Source organism: Pinus tabuliformis, chromosome X (assembly GCF_031772625.1).
Source record: "Pinus tabuliformis cultivar Carrire ecotype Pingquan chromosome X, CPIR1, whole genome shotgun sequence".
Lineage (NCBI taxonomy): Eukaryota > Viridiplantae > Streptophyta > Pinopsida > Pinales > Pinaceae > Pinus > Pinus tabuliformis.
The window spans coordinates 132,182,376-132,199,228 of record NC_142308.1 but is presented as its reverse complement, the minus strand read 5'-3'; positions in this window follow the sequence as shown (position 1 = coordinate 132,199,228).

Here is a 16,853-nt window from a genome sequence, read left to right as displayed (position 1 = left end):
GAGAACGATTATGATCAAGATGGAAGACTTCATAGTCTAGATTGATTGTTTAGCAGTGATAATTAGTGGGCTCATTCACAAAAGCTTCTATTTCACTAATCCTTTTTATAGAGTTGTCAGATTCAATTTCCAAAGGTTTTAATTACACTATAGAGTTGAGTTCTGAGAGAGTTGTGGTTCACAGTGTTAGGTATAGTAGATATGACACTTGAATGAAGACAAACATAGTATATGTATCAGACTCTATTATAAGCTTACTTGCATATAATAAGGGACTTGGTTGGATTTTTTATAATTTTATAAACAAGTTCCATTTCGTGGAAATGTGAAAAAAACAATGATATTGCCACCATGTGGCTCTTGTCATATATGGTTTTATACTTTTTCAAAAAATTCTCTAAGAGTTCACAATGCTAAGATTCACTAGGACCTTACAAAGTTTTATTATTTAGTGAAAGACTCACCAAGATCTTACAAGAATTTATAATTGAGTAAAATATTCGCCATACCTGGTGAGAGATTCGCCAAAAAATTATATTACATATTATATTATTGATAAAATCACCTTCAATTTTTCCTATATACCATGGAGATTCGCCCATTTATTATACATATAAATTTGGGGGGGTTCTTAAAATTTTCCCTGTTTTAGACCATTGGTCCCACTACCACTTCATCATTCCTCCTTACCTTGTAATCATCTCCCAGTTCAGTCATTCGTAACTTAACCATTTTTGGCCTCATCTCCTCTTTCTCTTGATTTAACAACTACCACGTGTGTAATGAACTAATTGTATTCTCCTCGTTGACTAGCCAAAGGTAGCTAAGTTAAATAACCACTTTTGATTATAAAACTAACTCTTACACAAATCTACATTTTTAATCATATTATGCTAATGAGAGGGATTAAGCGAGATGACATACCTATGGTAAGGTGCCTTGATGATGCTGCTTGTTGGAAAATTATGTCCCTGCTGTGTATTTGCTACATATGTTTTTTTTTTTATTTCTATTGGCCTCCTTTGATTCTTTTTTCTTTGATGTACAGGTACTAGAGGGTGATTCTAATGATCCTATTGCTTCTGCTACGCCCTAGAGGAGCTTCCTTGAAAATAGAATCTCTATGTTGAAGATGACTGCAACCTACAAAATTTATTTTTGTGGGACAGGCTGCTACAGGATTGCCTACAGGAAACCTACAGGATGTCCTATAGTTTCCTCTCCCCTAATTTTTTATTCATTCCTTCAATTTTGGAGCATGAGGATTGTTGTCATCGATAGAGAAGGGGTCTAGTAATTGGTAGGTGAGAGGTATAGCCTTCAGGTATTGTCCCTTGTCCTCTGTCTTTTTTTCTTTCTTCTTCTTTTTTTCTTCTGAAAATTGTGATCTTTTTGAAACTGACTTATTGGATGAATGAAGGTGTAATCATGGTGCTGAAAGGCATGGTGATGAGGTGGTGAAGTAAACATTTTATTTTTTGACACAAGTAGGTCATCCCCTTGCTCTAGGGTAACTTTCCTTGGGATTCCCAAGCCATTGTAATTCCGACAGGATCATCTTGTAGGTTTTTAGGGAACCATGTAGGTTTATAGGGAATCCTATAGAAAACACAAAACCCATGCAAACTGAGCTAGAAGAGTTCATAAATGGAAGGAATGATGGGATGATGAAGAATATGGAATGGATGAACGAAAACATGAATTTTATAGGTCCTTTTTCTCCTCTCTTATTGCTTTGATCCTCCTCCTGATGACCTACAAACAACATTTCAAAGTTTTTCTTTTCTCTCTCTTTTTTTATATCTTTTTTTTTCCTTTTTTCTTTTCTTTTTTCTGAAAACAACTAGTCTGCCTCTAAGAGGTTTTCATCCTAGATTCTTGCTCTGGGTGCCTCAAAAGAGGTTTTGACCCAGAGATATTTTTATCCTTTTTTTTTGCTTTTTTTTTTACACCATTGGGCCGCCTCAAGAGATTTTCAACCCAACAGTGGGACTCAGGTTCCTCATGGAGGTTTTCACCTAAGTCTCTTTTTTATTCTCTTTTTTTTCTTTTTCCTTTTTTCTTAAGTGAATTAATGGGGTATAAGCATAGACTTGCTCCACTATCATCACTGTCTTGCTGATGCCATTGATGAATTCTTGCTTCGACAAGGACTTCTTTTGTACCTTCAATCTATGCCCATTAACAAGTAAAGGAATGGCCTTTGGATCAATGGTTCTCATCTGCACTGAGCCATTATCATGCCATTTTTCTATGAGATAAGGCCCTACCTTATAGTCCTTAACTTGCCTTTAAAATCCTTGTATCTGGAATCATACAACAAAGCCCAATCACCTTCTTGCAATTGTTTTTCCTTTATGTTATTGTCATGCCAGATCTTCCTTTGAACTTGAGTCATCTCTTAGTGCAGGAGGGACTACATTCTAAACTCATCTAACCCATTCAGCTAGAGAAATCTCTCTTATTGTGCCTTGGTGATATCTAGATCTAGTTGTGATGTCATTCTTAAGGTGTTGTATTCAAATTCAATGGATAGCAGGGCCTTCTTCCCATAAACAAGCTCATAAGGAGTGAATCTAGTGGTGGTCTTCTAGGTGGTATTATAGGCCCAAGTGGCCTCAACTAATCTATTTACCCTATCCTTTTTATTGTTGTTAATTACTTTGGTTATAATTCCCTCCAACACTCTTTTAGTCACCTCCACTTTCCCATTAGCTTGTGCGTGGTAAGGAGTTGGTGTTCTATGCTTGATCTTTTGTTGACTTAGAAAAATTTCAATAATGTGAGATGTAAACTGGATGCCTTGATTAGTGACCAATTCTCTAGGTTACCCAAACTTGTCAAATACATTTTCCCTTAAGAACTCAACCACTTTCTCCTATGTTGTTGCTTTAATGGCCTTCGCTTCAGCCCACTTAGTTAAATAGTTAGTGCACATAATCATGTAAATCTTTTGCCTCGATGGAGGGTCAATGGGTCCAATGAAATCAATGCCCCACTTGTCAAATGGCTCGAAATTCACTTGAGGTTGCAGAGGAATTTCATCCGTTGCGGTAGGTTTCCCCATCCTTTGGCACCAATCACACTGACTAGTATACCTCCTCACATACTGGTGAAGAGTGGGCCAGCAATAACCATCTTGTAGCACCTTGAATGATGTCCTCTTGGCTACAAAGTGACCTCGACAAGGCCCACCATGACAGGTCAGAAGGATGTCAAATACTTCCTTTTCCCTAACAAATCTTCTCAGAATTTGATCCAGGCCTAGTTTGAAGAGGTTTCCCCTAATCCAAGTGAATGGGGCACTCTTCATCACAATCTTGCTTTTCTCTTTGGAGGACAAGTTCGGTGGAAATTGTGCAAACACCAACTAGTTTTCTATGTCATCAAACCATGGAGAGAGAACTGAAATGGTGAATAAGTTTTCATCTAGTAATTGATCATCAACCATTCCTTCCTCCCTTGGTGGAAAAAGTTAATTAGGATAAAAATTCTGCAACAACATTCTCCTTGCCAAGCTTATCAATAATAGTTAATCAAATTGTTGTAATAACAGTAACCATATAATAATATAGGCATTCAAAGTAGGTTTATTCATCAAGTATTTAGTTACAGCACGGTCAGTACACACAAATGTTTGGTAACCTGTAATGAAATGCCTAAATTTGTTCAATGAATACACAACAGCTAGGAGCTCCTTTTCAGTCACTGTGTAGTTTAGTTCGTCCTTCATTAGATTCTTACTAATGAAGTAAATGGCATAAGGTAACTTGTCATCTATCTGGCCTAGATCTACTCCTATCGCTTTGTGAGAGTCATCAACATGTCTATGGAATGGAAGGTCCCAATTTGGGCCTCAAAAAATAGGTGCAATGCTAAACTTGTCCTTCAGAGTGTCCAGCACCTCTAGACATCTTTTTGACCATAAAAATTCAGAACTTTGGCCAATAACACATGTAAAGGAGGAGATAACTTTCTGAAGTCTTTTATAAATCTTCGATAGTATCTAGCTAAACCTAGAAAACTTTTGACATCCCTCTTATTTTGCGGAGGGGGACCCTTTGGATGATGGCTATCTGATTTGGGTCCACCTGCAGTACTTTCTGGGATATTCAATGGCCTAGAACATTCCCTACAGTCATCAAGAACTCACATTTTTTAGGACTAAGGGACAGGTTCATTTCAATGCATTTTTTCAACACCTTTCCCAAGTTATACAGAGTCTCCTTGAAATCACACCCATAGGGTGTAAAATCACCCATGTAAATTTCTACTACATCATGGCCTAGCTCGGCAATGATACTTAGGACTGCTCTCTGGAAAGTGGCAAGGGCATTGCATAGGCCAAAAGGAAGGACCCTATAAGAAAAGTACCCAAAGGACAAGTGAAGGTGATTTTATCCTGGTCTTCTAGGCTAATCTGCATTTGATTGTACCTGTTGAACCCATCTAGGAAAGAAAAAAACTTCTTCCCTTCCAGGCCATGTAGCACTTGGTCAATGAAAGGTAGAGGGAAGTGGTCCTTCTTTTTCTTTATTTTAACTCTTTGTAATCGACACAAAATCTCCATTTTCCATTTTTCTCTAAAACCAACACCAAAGGATAAAGCCACTTAATGTCTAATATAGGGTAAATGAATCATGCATCCAACAGCTTTTGCAGTTCTTCTTTGAATATATCCTTGAGAGTTGGATTCATTCTCCTTTGGGGTTGTCAGAATGGTTTGCAAACTTCTTTGATATAAATGTGGTGAGTACACACCTAGGGGTGAAATCCCTTCATTTCCTTGTAACTCCAAGCAAAGGCATACATATGTTCCCTTAGCATGTTACACAATTTTTCTTCTTGGTGTATAGAAAGACAATGGTTGATTTTCAAAGTTCTTTTCGGGCTGAATTCGATTATTTTGACATGGGTAGGGTTTGAGTAAACTAAGCATAGATCAATCTGATGGTTTCTCTTGGCTTCATTTACTACTTCCTCTAAGGACAAGGCGCTAGGAGTTGGACATTGAAGTATGTGCTCAATCAAATCATCTTCATCCAATTGTCCTCCTCCCATGGTTGTTTCTAAGGTATAGAGTTGGGCTGAGAAGACTTCATCTTCTTCCTCCTATTCTATACAGAAAGGTAAGTCGTGTTCTAGAAATGGCTGAGAAGGAGGGTACAAGACTAACTGCTTGGATAGAGGCCTATTTTTGGTAGTCATATTTCCAGCCCTATAGTTGATGTAGGAATCGACCATGGCTAACCAATGCCTCCCACATATGAGAGGATAACAGGTAAGCTTGGCCTTAGGCTGGAGAACTAAGAAGTTTGCAGGGTACTCCCAAGAGTCAATGGAGACCATCACATCATCAACAATCCCCTTAGGGGTCACTGTGCAATGGTCTACAAGTTGCAAGACTGGTGTGGTCTTTCTTAACAAACCCTGGAGATTAAACTTGAGCATGGTGTCCTTAGTCATTACATTAATGGCAGCCCCAAGATCAATCAAAGTGTGTGGGACAATGGTTCCATTGATGTGGTCATGTACTACAGGGCTTCTAGGGTCCAAATACTTTGGGAAAATCACCTACCCTAGCATTAAGTGAGATAGCTATCCAATGACATTAATGGTATGGGTGTCTCGTTTTCACCTCACTAGATGTTTGAAACACTTCCCTTTAATCAACTTGTTGTAAATAGGTACATCCTTAATGGCTTGGAGAAGTGGAATTTTGACACATAGATATTTCAATTCACCCAGAAGTTCATACTCTTCTGGGGTAGGCTAGACTCAATGAGTTAATCTTTTAGGAAAGGGTGGTGGATTCACTCTAGGCATGCTTTCCTCTCTTTCCTCCTCACTCTCCTTAGGTGGAGGTGGAGGTTGGTTGTCTAGGAGTACTCTCCCAGATCTCAAGTTGATTTCTTAAATCTCCATAGCATAAGCATGGTAGGATGTTTGTCCATTGTGCACTTTTTGTGCTTGTCAAGTGTTCAGGTTCAAATTTGGCTAGGCAGGCATTTGAGTTTGTTTAGGTGGAGCAGGGTGTAAAAGTTGTCATTGAGTAGGGGGTGAAGTAAATAAAGCTTAAGCATTGTTGTATGGGAGCCTCCACACCTTGGGTGGTGCATTCCACTGAGGCTGTGGTGGAGTATATGGCAGAAATGACTGGCTGGTCGACTGGAAATGGTACTGAGGTGAAAAAGGCCAAGGAAGAGGTGTAGATTAGGAGGGATGAGCAGGGGGCCCAAAGAGGGAATGGATGTATTCTGGTTAGGGTTGTAATATGAATGGGATGACCCTTGCATGCCCTACTGGTATGGCCAAGGCCCATGAGGTCTCCTTTGATTTATGTAGCAGAGTTGTTAAGTCACCCCTTCAGTTCCCTGATACACAACTTTTAGTCCTGGTAGAGAAGGGCACTTATTATTGGAGTGGTTTCTTCACAGGTCAAGTAGATTTTGATTAGGTTTAATGGAAATTCATTCCTAGTGTGCCTCCTTGTGAATTGAGGGAAGAAGATGGCTAATGCTCTTTCTGCTTCCTCCTGCCTTCCCTTGATGTTCATAGTGTCCATTTGCAAGGCAAGGGTTTGTAGCCTTTCACTCTATAAATCTTCTGGCATGTTTCTAATTTCACCTTTTATGGACGTGTTGGAAGAGGATGGGATGGCCATTGGTTGACTACCCCTACCCTTTTTCCTAGCTACCCTAGAATGATTCCTAAAGACAATCTTGATATCTTCATAGGGTAGCTGGTAGATGTCCCCTCCTGCTAGTAGGTTTAGAGTATCCAGAAGATCTTCCCTTACCCCTCGAATTAGGACTATCTTCAGTGACACATGATCAAGTGTGCACCTAGCCGTTTTGTAACTAAGATGGAATCTTTATTCATAATCCTCTAGGGATTCATCATGCCCTAAGGTCATCCTAAAAATGTCTTATTTAGTGTCTCTGGACTTGTAGTAGTCTCAATACTTGTTGTTGAAGGATTGGTGCATCTAAGCCGAAGTTGTTATGCTATCCCCAGGTAAAACCATGAACTAATGCAGAGTTTCATCCTTCAGAGTAGATGGGAATAGTTTCAACTTTTTTGCATCAATAGTGTAATCATAATTTTTGCATATGACAAAAAACTCAAACAAGAAAGTGTCTGGATCTTCTGAGGTTAGGCCATGGAAATGAGGAAGAGCATAGGGAATTATGTTTTTCATCTTGGTATCTCCATTAGTTTCTATGATAGGAAAGGCACCATCAATTCTTTATCTATCTCCTCTGTCATTTCTATTTTCAGCCATTAGGTCATTTGGAATGGGTTCTCCTTCTTCTTCTCCCCTTATAGGCTCCTCAAAAATCCTTGGTGGTTCGTCGAAGGGATCCTCCAATTCATAGCTACCAAAGAAGAGGGAAGGTTGGTTGTTTGAAGTGGTGGGGGTATTTGGTAGAAATTTCTCTAAGTTATCCCTATTCCTACGAGGAATGAAAGAAGTGCTTTTTATTTGTTTTTTGTTTTTTCAAACTTTGAGACTAATTACAAAATTGAAATCACAAACTTAATGGAAACTAAACTACTTGAATGAAATCTCACTTGCAGAATGGAAAAGAAATAAAACTAACTTACAATTTGTTTTGCAAAAATGAAACTAATCGAAGAATGGCAGAGATAAGAAATGGAAGAAAGAAAACATAAATCACATCTTACTCAGATACTACCCTGGGAATGTTGCGAGAAAGTGATGAGCACCAGTATTACAGCAAAGAATGTTGCAACTCCATGGGCTACAAACTATACTTTATCAACCCAAGGTTTGTACAAACTGGGAGGTGACAGTGTTGTACACATAAGCAAATGAAATGGGTCCACTCTTTGTCACTGCTAAGCTGGCGATAGACCACTATGGTTTTTCAAACCAATCTTCTATTGATTCAGAAGAGGCTTGATTACCATTGAGAAAAATGGAAATTTACAATAAATGAAACCTTGTCTACTATAGTAAGGAAAAGACTGAAGTCAAATGCTTAAACACACCATTCATCTAACTAATTTCTAAGAGGCTTTGCTTCAAAAGAATGAAAAGTTAACATGTGTGTAATCCTACTTTCCTAGGCACGCAATTTGAAACATCCAAACATTCTACTGGTGTGCATGTAAATGAACACTATAACTATTTTTCCTTTTTGTCTTTTTCATGTGAAAATGTGAACGCTAACTTCTCTTAGTGATGTGGTAGGTGGATTTAGGATGATGGTGAATGGTCAGATGGCTTGGGAGGCAAGTATGGGTCTTCTCCTGTCTTCCTAGGTGATTTTTCCACAATTAGGCATCAAAACAAGCCATTACAGGTCGACCTACAGGATGTCATAATGCCTCCTACGGGATGTCCTAATGCTCCTACACAATCCCCTGTATTCCAACAAGTTCCGACCGAGAGAAAGAGAAGGGATTTGGAAGGTGGTGTAGGGCTTAGGGAAGGTGAATGGTGGGAGAAATGAGGCAAGGGAGTGGCTAGGACTCCTTCAGAGCTAAAAATAGAGTCTGTGAGATGGTAATATTTGCTCAATAAGCTTGGAGAAATGTTCTTATAGAATGATGAATTTGGTGAGGGATTTAGTGGTAAAATTGATAACCATGGATGGATGAGGATAGGATGGGGTTTCTAGCCATGAAAACTCTCTACACTACTGAAACTCCTACACTGCATCAATCACTGACATTTATCCATGAATCATGCTAAACAAGAAAGATTTTCAATTACTTATAGAAAAATAAATTTTCATCATGTAGTTGCCTATTTCATGCATGGGAAAACTTGTAGAATAATGTGAAATCTATTAGATTCGGTCTTCATATCCCTTCGTTAGAGATCAAAACTCTTTTTGAATTTCATTTTTAGGTGTCTCACTCGATTCACTCCGTTTCATTCTACTAGGGGCTTGCCATTATCTGATGGAAGGGCCTTGTTACTCATTCCCCTCATGCCTTATCTTGTTGGTTTAGGTCTGTTTGTCAAATCAATTTTAAAGTCATTTACAGTCCTGTTTCATGACTAGGTCAGCAAGATTCATTTCAGTCACTAGGTCTAGGGTTAGTCAATTTGGTCTTCAAAAATGTCCAATAATGCCAGTAGGCTAGAGGGTTTTCATTTCGAAAATTGCATTGTCATACTGATTGATCATGACTTTTCTTCAAAAGCCCGTTTTGAAGAAAAAGTCGTCTTTTCGTCTTTTGAAATAATTTCCATGTATATTTTCAAGGTTGTTCAGTTGAAAATGTTCAAATGGAGCCTCTGGTCATTTTTTTCTGAAATCCAATGCCACCATCCCTGCAAAAATCAACCGAGAAAAGCCATCATTCAAGCTCAAAAAATCAGTGAGGAAACCAAAAGACAAAGTTGTATTAAATGCAAAAGTGCTAAAGTTCAGAAAGTGTGTGTGCACAAGTCAAAAATCAAATCCCTGTCATAAGAGACATTTTTGTGTTCCAGCATTTCATTTGCGTGCCAAATAACATCAAAGAACCGAAGCGAAAATGTGGAGAAGCAAATTCAGTTTTTGGAGGTCGAAATTGTGTTGAAACAGAGCTACGCGGCGCATTGGGAGCAGGCGCGACGCATCCACAAGGTGCAGCGCATAGAGGGACATTTCACAGTGTAAATTTACACTGGTATAGTGCATCCAACCTGCGCGGCGCATTGGGCTAGGGCACGGCGCACAGGGCCGGAACACCAAAACTTTTTCATCACTTAATAAATTTCAAATCAACCCAGTTTCCTATGCTCCGAGAAGGTTTATGAAATTTTGTAATTGTTATGAAACAACATTTGACAGGTTGAAATGTGGTAAAATGAAGGTGCTTGGTGCATAGGCTGGACATGTGTGACACGTTGGGTGTGCGCGTGGCACACAGGCTTGATATGACAGTTTTTGGAGTTGTCGATTAGGTGTATGCCAAATCGAGAATTGTCAAATAGGTCACACCTGGCCTCACAACGGAATAACTCACTACATTTCTATCAAGTCAAGTTTCAAGGAGTTGATGATAGCTTACAAAATAGCATCTCTATAAAACCTAAATGGAAAGAGGAACTTGCTGCTGTTAATGAGAATTCAAGTCGAATGTGCATACAAAGTTTGCAGGAACAGGAAGACTATAAGAAACTACAAGTAACACTGCAAAGAGAAAAACTACAAGTCACTGAAAATTCATATTTGGTTAAGGATTTGGATTTCATTCCTTGCCTAACTGATGAAGGTTTGATCAGAGACATCAGTGCATATGATGCAAAGGCTAGTGTCTATGCATTTTTTGATGAAACCAAAATACTACAGTATGTTGGAATATCAAGACAAGTATACATGAGTATGAGGCTTCACTTTTCCCGTATACCGTCAAAGTGCCATTTTGTCAAAGTGCAGCATATAAAGCAGCCCACTCATGTTCTTCTGGAGTGTACTAAGGACAAGTGGATAATAGAGAATGGATTTGTACCAAGTTGGAATGACAATGTTCCCCAACAAAGCATTTGGGAAAATCCTCTAGACTGCAAAGTTTTGATGACAGATGAAGAAAAGTAGAATTTGCAAGATGCTGGTGCTGGGATTGTTGAGGCAAAACAATTTTGAAGGATGTAGCTAGAAGAATAGAAGTGCAGTTCGATGCTGAATACAAAAAGCGTAATTGTAAAGAAACCTTCCGGTTTGAACCCAAAATGAAGGAGAAATTGTAACTGGAATTGGCAGAATTCCGTTTCCTGTCATCACAGGAAAATTCAAAACCATTTTTTATTAAAAGTTAACTTCTATTCAAACGGCCAAAAGGAAAGCGAATAGTCAAAACCGAAACACCTAAATTTAAAACGAAGGCATCAACCGTAGTAGAGAAATACGCTACGGGGCCTATTTTTGTCTTCAGTTACGATTTCATGGGATTTGCGCCTACAGATTTCACCTCTTCATTGGTCATCAAAAAATTCGAGTAGAAAATGTAACATTGCTCCCTTTACCGATGGTTGGATTTTCATCTTCTGTTAATAATGATTAAACAATACCCTATTTTGGGTCGATCCATTTTCTCATAGTAAGGTTTATTTATTTTATTAAAAATCATTTGTAAGAGGTTGGAGTTTCTGGGAAAGGTGTGAAAGAAAACTCAGCGCTTCACTATACAGTTTGGCTAGGAAATTAATAAAATGATGCAGCTCTGATTCATGAGATTCATGTGGTATGAGTTTATCATAGGTTCTTCTTTCTGTTTCATGTGTATCCTGTTATGTTTTACAATTCATTCATAATCATTTCCAGTTGAATGTTTTTAAGTAAGAAAGGTAGAATCCAGTTTATTGCTCTGCGTTGGAAAATCATTCATCCTCAGTGTGTCTTCTTCTGTTTGAAAAGGATTCATTGGTTATGCCCTTTTCAACCACTCAAGGGTCTTTCCACTCCATATTACTTCAATTTGACTGCTAAACCTCCTACCTATCTTGCCTCACGAAATACTCTGCGTCTTTGATTCAATTTCCCATCTCATGCTATCCTTCGTCCCATACAACCCAGAAAATTCAGTCATTCATTAAATTACCTCTTTCATATTTATTTACTAGCCTAAAATCAGTATTCATTTTAAGTCATCTTAGACCGTATTGTTTACTTTTACTAAGTGTGACCTGGAGAGAGCCCTCTCCTATTCTAGTAGGGCTAGCTACCAAACCGAGTGTGGTTTGTGGTTATCTTGAAATTTTCCTTCCTTCAACCTAAGGCATATTTAGGATCTAACAAAATATTTATCAGATCTACTATAAGGTTGAAGATATCAGAAATGAAAATTAACTCCTATCCTTGAAAACTAGTAAAATGCTGGCCTAAGTAATAGAAAACCCTAAATTCCATGAGAAATCATAATTCTATCTTTTTGGGGCTTCATATGGGTTATATCCTCAAATCATGGTCCCTGGAGGGAGGAGTGAGGCCAAATACACCTACTAATATCTTTTTGATATTCCTTTATCTTCCTAAGCTATTGTTAAAGCAATGCACAAATGGAAGCAAACCAATCAAATCAACAACTACTTGCAATAAAATAATGCTAAAGACAATTCAACCATTAATCTATGAAATCAACTAAGCATACAAATACAAGAAGAGGGGCCTTTGCTTCTAGGGGTGGGCCCTAACCTAGGAGTTTCATCCCTCTAAGTCCACTTAGTGCTGGATCAAGCAAATGCTCATTCTCATTATCATATCAAAAAATTACATAACAATGTCTTCCACCAGTCTTGAGCTCGAAAATGCTTAGTGATTTTATATCAAAAATTTGAATCCTAATGAGGCTCTATGCCTCCTTATTTATACAACTTAAGTCTAGAACGACTTCCTTAAATCTATGGGGGCTCAGCTCCCAAACTCAAGATGAATTGGCTATTCAACTGTCACTGAATCGACTGCCTTTTGATCTTCATGACTCGACTGCTTGCAACTCTGAGCTAGTGTGATTTGATGGAGGAATATTTGAATGATTGAGGAGTATATGAGGAGGATCTATCTCCTACAAGCTCTCCTCCTTGTCTCATTCGAGTTTCTACCCTCAATTAGCCAAAATTCCCATGATCATCTCTAAAAAAACTTCAATCAATGCACATTGTTCCACTAGGCATAACATCTCACTTTTACTCATATCATTAAGCAAAATATAATCAAATATTTAATTAATTATGAGAATATTTGATTTAAATAAGCTTGGGGTTGTATTAAGGTCCATATAGTTACCAATGATGAGGCTCATCACACAAGACTACAATAAGAGATACCAAAATTTAGTGTTGGAGGTAGGAAGGAAGAGAAAGTGGAAGAGGAAAAGTAAGGAGAAAAGATAGAGGGAGAAGAAGACAATAGAAATTAGGAGAATAGATCTCTAAAGAGCCCTCAATATCTCAAAATATAGAAAAAAAAGGTGCATAAAATAAGCCTCTCACTAGGAAACAATGCTGCTATAGGAGGAACAAATCTCCTATAGGATGGGAAAAGATTTCTACAAGAGAAAACAATGTGCTACAAGAAATTCCAGTGAGCTACAAAAGATCATAATTTTGAGCAATTTTACCCTTAAAGCCTAGGATTCGAAGGACAAAATCCAAAGGAAGTAAAGAGAGAATTGCCTTTCCCACAGCCAAGAAGAAGAAGCATAAGAAAACGTTGAGGAAGAAGAGGAAGAGGATGGGGAAAGAGAACATGTGCCAAAATTCTTTCTAAGGTAGCTTGAGATGTTAAGGAGACAACCAGGGCCATGAATGAGGCATGGTTAGATCACTAAGTTTCTCAGAGGGTGAGCAACACTTTCAACAATGGGGTATGATAGGCCTCAAAATTAGACTTACATTAAGGCCCATATGACCATTCTTGAACATATTAAACCTCTTTTTTTTCATTAGATTACATATTTTTCACTTTAATATGTTTAATAGGAAGGTTTAGAGATAATTTCATATTTTTTCTTAATATTATTTATTTTTGTAGGAAATTTTGAGAATATTGGATAGATTATGAAGACTTCGACGAGGATATAATATAGGGACTTACTCAATGCTATAGGAGGATCAATATTGGATAATACATTAATAAAATATCATGAAATTATTGACAAATTGTGGAGCTCCATTGATTGAGAAAATCTAGGAATGTGTTCCGTGTCATTTAATGCAAATTCCTTGTGTTTGCAGCTAGATCCACTTTTTGACACATTTTCGAGGTGAAAGTTGTCCCCTTTCAAGGAGAATGCTATCTCATCACTTTGTATAAGTACAAATTCGAATTTTCCTCTAAAGGCATGTATTTCTTAGCCATTTTGTGTAGACAAGTTGTTATTTAATAGCTTGACTTTCATTTATAGTATGGATGTACTTGGATTGATTCAAATAAGGAAGTTTTGTGCAAATTTTAGCTTATAAATCTTGATTTCCTTCATAATACTCTGAGTGTCCTTAGGCTTGGCCATCTGAAGAGCCTGACAGAGCCCTCTTCTACAATTTCTTTGTTTTCTTTGAATTTCTTTTTCACATGCATCTCTTATTTTTGCATTTGCTATGCATGCTTCTTTAGTGGTAGGTTGTGTTGGTAAAATGATTGAAGTGAGTTCTTTTTAAGGTTATTTATGGAGTCATAAGTGTGATTCATCATTATAACAATGTTGAAAATTTATCTTCATCATTGAGATACTTACAAAGCTTTACTAGTTCACACATGTAGAATTTTTGGAAGTCCCTTGTAGCACAATAGTAGTAATTTTATGCTATTTTTCATATATTTTTAATTAGATTCATTTTAGTTTATTGCACTTGTATTGGGTCATAAAAAAATCAAGTTGATAACTAAATTTACCCCATATCATTTTCACTTTATTAGTTTAGGAATTTTATAGGTTAACTAGCTCACTAATATTTGAATTTTTTTTGTTTTTAGGGTAGTAATTTTCTTCTAATTTTTAGCACATGTTAATAGGGGTAATTTTGAGTGATTCCACTTGCAATTTACTCCTATGACATCCTACTTCATAAAAGAAAAATTCCCATCTCATTTGCATGTTAGTTTCTTGGCATTCGGTAAGATATCTGACTCCTATAGCGATCTTGTCACAATTATACCAATCCTATAGCAAGCATGTAGAAATTTGCTTTCGATATTTTATTTTCCTATATTAACTTATAATTCATAATAGAAGTATATTTATAGCCTATGAAGGCTCTCAGGATAATTTGGTTGACGTGAGGCTTCGATAGGTCGACATATAGCTCTTATATTTCTTACTTCTTGACTATTGATTTCTTCAAATTAGTCTAGATTCATTTTCCACAATTTACATTATCCAAAGTGTGACTTAATTTTTGCAAGAGTACTCTAGGACTTTCCTTTCTTGAAAAATAGAATATATATAATTTAAATGTAATTTACTATCTAGAAATATATATTAGGTTTCCATAGTTGTCATTATGCTTTACATGATTGAAAATATAATATATTTCCTTCCTGCCATTTACTTTCCAAGTAGAGTAGATTTTCTTATTGCAACTTAGGATTGACAGGTTACTTAGCTCTTTTTCCATTTTAATTTTTTTCATTGCCTTCTTTCACTTGCATCAATGGGAGTCATTATAGGAAGAGGAAAGTGTCTATTGCGCATATAGTGTCCACCCCTCTTAAGTTTGTATGAACACCAGGTTGATAATTTAAGTTGATAGCCACAGGAGTTGAAACATTCTTATTGCGATATAGGGGCTCATCGTTTCTACAGGAACATCCCCATTTGAAAAAAAAATTGGATATTTTCCACCCTCACCTTTGGATATTACATATGGGAAACAAAGAGGATTCATATACCCTCCATGTAATATCACATGCTCTCTTGACATGCAACCCTTACAATAACTTTAATGTCTTCATGCAATATTCCATGCAACAATAATAGAAAATTTTCTTACATCTATTTCTGCATCCAAAGCTACTACTCTCTTATCTACTATGCACATGCAAGAATACCCACACTGTCCCCTAGCCAGTACTAGGGTGAGAAGATTTAGATCCAGTTGTGAGAGTTTATAATTCGATTTAACCCTTTACATTTGGTAGGGAAAAGACAAATCATAAAATACAACCATTAAAGTCTTTGACAACCCCCTCATTAACATGTAATATGATATTTCTTTGGTCTATTGCATCTAATATACTTATGAAGGAGATTGCTCATGCAGGGCATAGATAATACTACATCATTGTACAACCAACAACATTACTCCATAATTGTTTGCATATGCCAAATTCTTAATCTATAAATAATATCACGAGTTAGATACACTCTATTTTCCTTGATCACATTTAATAAGGTCCAATATTAGATTCAACAACTACTTCATCGCTATCTGGAATGAAATAAAAGTTACATGCATACAATCATTTCCATAGATACTGACAACACAACTTCTATGCTCTCAACTTGAATGATTTAACCACTCTAAAGTAAGGATTAATATAAAACTCATATCATGCAAGCGAATCTCATTAAAATAGAGGTAAACACCATTAAATATATTAATACATAAGCATATGTAATTCACACAACATTCTCATGGAAAAGAAGCTTAAGAAAACTTTTCATAAACAAAATGGAACAATAACGGAGAGAGTAAAAATCATCATACAAAACAATCCACACATCTGACACCAATTGAAACATCACTTGGAGGGAGGAGCACCAACACCCAGCTATGAATCACCTATGATTCTCCTCGAGCCGAAGATCTTTCCAAGGATCAACTTTCATCAATTGATCAATGACCCTCTTTCATGATCTAGTTACCATTAGTGACATCCCGCTTTTATGGATTTTTCTATTTTCCTAGGTCTTTTTTGGAAAAGATCATCTTTATCTCCCACGAGGATTTTCCTCATAAAAGCTTGCCTTTATCATCCGCAAATCTTTTGTGTTTGATGGATCTTTATATCCCATCCATCCGATGGATCTCCAATCCATCAAAACTTATCTAGAATCCCATCTAGAAGCTTTATCACGAAAGATTAATCTATATCCCATTCCTTGTGGGATTTGGAAAGAATCTCCTCTTTCTTGGTGCTCCACCCTCCAAGTGATTTATTTTATTAATTTATTGAATAACACATTTGCTTTTCATACTACATATCTCCTATATTTCCTCAGCTTAGGTTTATAATATCTTAACCCACAAAGGAGGGTATAAAACCTAGATTTCCTCAACTTAGGTTTACAATCTTTTAACATATAAGGGAGGATATCACACCTAGCTTTAACTCAACTTAGGTTTACAATAATTTAGCAACACAAGGGAAGGGTGTTACAAAGAAACA